The sequence below is a fragment of the Anopheles moucheti genome (genome assembly GCF_943734755.1).
Source record: "Anopheles moucheti chromosome X unlocalized genomic scaffold, idAnoMoucSN_F20_07 X_unloc_10, whole genome shotgun sequence".
Classification (NCBI taxonomy): domain Eukaryota; kingdom Metazoa; phylum Arthropoda; class Insecta; order Diptera; family Culicidae; genus Anopheles; species Anopheles moucheti.
The window spans coordinates 192,501-197,500 of record NW_026453516.1 but is presented as its reverse complement, the minus strand read 5'-3'; positions in this window follow the sequence as shown (position 1 = coordinate 197,500).

The window sequence follows — 5,000 nt, the reverse complement described above, 5'->3', positions numbered from 1 at the left end:
CTTGTCCATGATTTTCGTGTGCTTCTAGAGGTTTGGTCCGATTTTCAGTACTCTTGTCCATGCTTTCACATGCTCTGATAGGTAGGTTCGTTCTCAGTTATCCCTGTGTTCATGGTTTTCGTGTGCTTCCATAGGTTTGGTCCGTGTTTTTGAGTACTCTTGTCCATGATTTTCGTGTGCTTCTAGAGGTTTGGTCCGATTTTCAGTACTCTTGTCCATGCTTTCACATGCTCTGATAGGTAGGTTCGTTCTCAGTTATCCCTGTGTTCATGGTTTTCGTGTGCTTCCATAGGTTTGGTCCGTGTTTTTGAGTACTCTTGTCCATGATTTTCGTGTGCTTCTAGAGGTTTGGTCCGATTTTCAGTACTCTTGTCCATGCTTTCACATGCTCTGATAGGTAGGTTCGTTCTCAGTTATCCCTGTGTTCATGGTTTTCGTTTGCTTCGATTCGTTCACTCTATTACTCTTGTCTTTGGTTTTCGTTTGCTTCGATTCGTTCACTCCATTACTCTTGTCTGTGGTTTTTCGTTTGCTTCGATTCGTTCAGTCCATTACTCTTGTATGTGATTTTCGTTTGCTTCGATTCGTTCAGTCCATTACTCTTGTGTGTGGTTTTCGTTTGCTTCGAGTCGTTCAGTCCATTACCCTTGTCTATGATTTTCGTTTGCTTCGAGTCGTTCAGTCCAATACTTACCCTTGTCTATGATTTTCGCTCTAAGCCCAGTCGCCCTGCGCTCTGGAAATCACATTCCAACTCTATCACCGATAGCGCTCACACCTTGGAAACCACATTTCACCCAGGGGACCTTAGGGTGGATTTTGAGCCTTTCGGGATTGCGAAACCATCATTTAACACTCTAAACTTAATTTCCGCAATCCCAGACGCACTTTCCATATGGTCTCCAAAAATGCGTGTGAGCTGACCTGGTCCCTTATAATAGGCAATGAACACGATTTTGGCAAAATATTTTTTTCAAAATTTTTTGACTCACCGGGTAAAATCGAATTTACTTGGGAAAAATGTTCTAGCAGGGGCCCTCCCATACAAATTTTTTTCTTCTCAAAAATGATTTTCGTTTCACTTTTCATACTCAGGGGAGTCTAAAATTGATGTTTTGAGTCACCATGAAAAAAAATTTTTTTTTGACCCGAGCTTGTGTCGCGACCCAAAAATCGACTCACTTGGGAAAAATGTTCTAGCAGGGGCCCTCCCATACAAAAATTTTTTCTTCTCAAAAATGATTTTCGTTTCACTTTTCATACTCAGGGGAGTCTAAAATTGATGTTTTGAGTCACCGTGAAAAAAAAATTTTTTTGACCCGAGCTTGTGTCGGCGACCCAAAATCGACGCACTTGGGAAATATGTTCTAGCAGGGGCCCTCCCATACAAAAATTTTTTCTTCTCAAAAATGATTTTCGTTTCACTTTTCATACTCAGGGGAGTCTAAAATTGATGTTTTGAGTCACCATGAAAAAAAATTTTTTTTTGACCCGAGCTTGTGTCGCGACCCAAAAATCGACTCACTTGGGAAAAATGTTCTAGCAGGGGCCCTCCCATACAAAAATTTTTTCTTCTCAAAAATGATTTTCGTTTCACTTTTCATACTCAGGGGAGTCTAAAATTGATGTTTTGAGTCACCGTGAAAAAAAAATTTTTTTGACCCGAGCTTGTGTCGGCGACCCAAAATCGACGCACTTGGGAAAAATGTTCTAGCAGGGGCCCTCCCATACAAAAATTTTTTCTTCTCAAAAATGATTTTCGTTTCACTTTTCATACTCAGGGGAGTCTAAAATTGATGTTTTGAGTCACCGTGAAAAAAAAATTTTTTTGACCCGAGCTTGTGTCGGCGACCCAAAATCGACGCACTTGGGAAAAATGTTCTAGCAGGGGCCCTCCCATACAAAAATTTTTTCTTCTCAAAAATGATTTTCGTTTCACTTTTCATACTCAGGGGAGTCTAAAATTGATGTTTTGAGTCACCGAGAAAAAAAAATTTTTTTGACCCGAGCTTGTGTCGGCGACCCAAAAATCGACGCACTTGGGAAATATGTTCTAGCAGGGGCCCTCCCATACAAAAATTTTTTCTTCTCAAAAATGATTTTCGTTTCACTTTTCATACTCAGGGGAGTCTAAAATTGATGTTTTGAGTCACCGTGAAAAAAAAATTTTTTTGACCCGAGCTTGTGTCGGCGACCCAAAATCGACGCACTTGGGAAATATGTTCTAGCAGGGGCCCTCCCATACAAAAATTTTTTCTTCTCAAAAATGATTTTCGTTTCACTTTTCATACTCAGGGGAGTCTAAAATTGATGTTTTGAGTCACCGTGAAAAAAAAATTTTTTTGACCCGAGCTTGTGTCGGCGACCCAAAATCGACGCACTTGGGAAAAATGTTCTAGCAGGGGCCCTCCCATACAAAAATTTTTTCTTCTCAAAAATGATTTTCGTTTCACTTTTCATACTCAGGGGAGTCTAAAATTGATGTTTTGAGTCACCGTGAAAAAAAAAATTTTTTGACCCGAGCTTGTGTCGGCGACCCAAAATCGACGCACTTGGGAAAAATGTTCTAGCAGGGGCCCTCCCATACAAAAATTTTTTCTTCTCAAAAATGATTTTCGTTTCACTTTTCATACTCAGGGGAGTCTAAAATTGATGTTTTGAGTCACCGAGAAAAAAAAATTTTTTTGACCCGAGCTTGTGTCGGCGACCCAAAAATCGACGCACTTGGGAAATATGTTCTAGCAGGGGCCCTCCCATACAAAAATTTTTTCTTCTCAAAAATGATTTTCGTTTCACTTTTCATACTCAGGGGAGTCTAAAATTGATGTTTTGAGTCACCGTGAAAAAAAAATTTTTTTGACCCGAGCTTGTGTCGGCGACCCAAAATCGACGCACTTGGTAAAAATGTTCTAGCAGGGGCCCTCCCATACAAAAATTTTTTCTTCTCAAAAATGATTTTCGTTTCACTTTTCATACTCAGGGGAGTCTAAAATTGATGTTTTGAGTCACCGAGAAAAAAAAATTTTTTTGACCCGAGCTTGTGTCGGCGACCCAAAAATCGACGCACTTGGGAAATATGTTCTAGCAGGGGCCCTCCCATACAAAAATTTTTTCTTCTCAAAAATGATTTTCGTTTCACTTTTCATACTCAGGGGAGTCTAAAATTGATGTTTTGAGTCACCGTGAAAAAAAAAATTTTTTGACCCGAGCTTGTGTCGGCGACCCAAAATCGACGCACTTGGGAAAAATGTTCTAGCAGGGGCCCTCCCATACAAAAATTTTTTCTTCTCAAAAATGATTTTCGTTTCACTTTTCATACTCAGGGGAGTCTAAAATTGATGTTTTGAGTCACCGAGAAAAAAAAATTTTTTTGACCCGAGCTTGTGTCGGCGACCCAAAAATCGACGCACTTGGGAAATATGTTCTAGCAGGGGCCCTCCCATACAAAAATTTTTTCTTCTCAAAAATGATTTTCGTTTCACTTTTCATACTCAGGGGAGTCTAAAATTGATGTTTTGAGTCACCGAGAAAAAAAAAATTTTTTGACCCGAGCTTGTGTCGGCGACCCAAAATCGACGCACTTGGGAAATATGTTCTAGCAGGGGCCCTCCCATACAAAAATTTTTTCTTCTCAAAAATGATTTTCGTTTCACTTTTCATACTCAGGGGAGTCTAAAATTGATGTTTTGAGTCACCGTGAAAAAAAAATTTTTTTGACCCGAGCTTGTGTCGGCGACCCAAAATCGACGCACTTGGGAAAAATGTTCTAGCAGGGGCCCTCCCATACAAAAATTTTTTCTTCTCAAAAATGATTTTCGTTTCACTTTTCATACTCAGGGGAGTCTAAAATTGATGTTTTGAGTCACCGAGAAAAAAAAATTTTTTTGACCCGAGCTTGTGTCGGCGACCCAAAAATCGACGCACTTGGGAAATATGTTCTAGCAGGGGCCCTCCCATACAAAAATTTTTTCTTCTCAAAAATGATTTTCGTTTCACTTTTCATACTCAGGGGAGTCTAAAATTGATGTTTTGAGTCACCGAGAAAAAAAAATTTTTTTGACCCGAGCTTGTGTCGGCGACCCAAAATCGACGCACTTGGGAAAAATGTTCTAGCAGGGGCCCTCCCATACAAAAATTTTTTCTTCTCAAAAATGATTTTCGTTTCACTTTTCATACTCAGGGGAGTCTAAAATTGATGTTTTGAGTCACCGAGAAAAAAAAATTTTTTTGACCCGAGCTTGTGTCGGCGACCCAAAAATCGACGCACTTGGGAAATATGTTCTAGCAGGGGCCCTCCCATACAAAAATTTTTTCTTCTCAAAAATGATTTTCGTTTCACTTTTCATACTCAGGGGAGTCTAAAATTGATGTTTTGAGTCACCGAGAAAAAAAAAATTTTTTGACCCGAGCTTGTGTCGGCGACCCAAAATCGACGCACTTGGGAAATATGTTCTAGCAGGGGCCCTCCCATACAAAAATTTTTTCTTCTCAAAAATGATTTTCGTTTCACTTTTCATACTCAGGGGAGTCTAAAATTGATGTTTTGAGTCACCGTGAAAAAAAAATTTTTTTGACCCGAGCTTGTGTCGGCGACCCAAAATCGACGCACTTGGGAAAAATGTTCTAGCAGGGGCCCTCCCATACAAAAATTTTTTCTTCTCAAAAATGATTTTCGTTTCACTTTTCATACTCAGGGGAGTCTAAAATTGATGTTTTGAGTCACCGTGAAAAAAAAATTTTTTTGACCCGAGCTTGTGTCGGCGACCCAAAATCGACGCACTTGGGAAAAATGTTCTAGCAGGGGCCCTCCCATACAAAAATTTTTTCTTCTCAAAAATGATTTTCGTTTCACTTTTCATACTCAGGGGAGTCTAAAATTGATGTTTTGAGTCACCGAGAAAAAAAAATTTTTTTGACCCGAGCTTGTGTCGGCGACCCAAAAATCGACGCACTTGGGAAATATGTTCTAGCAGGGGCCCTCCCATACAAAAATTTTTTCT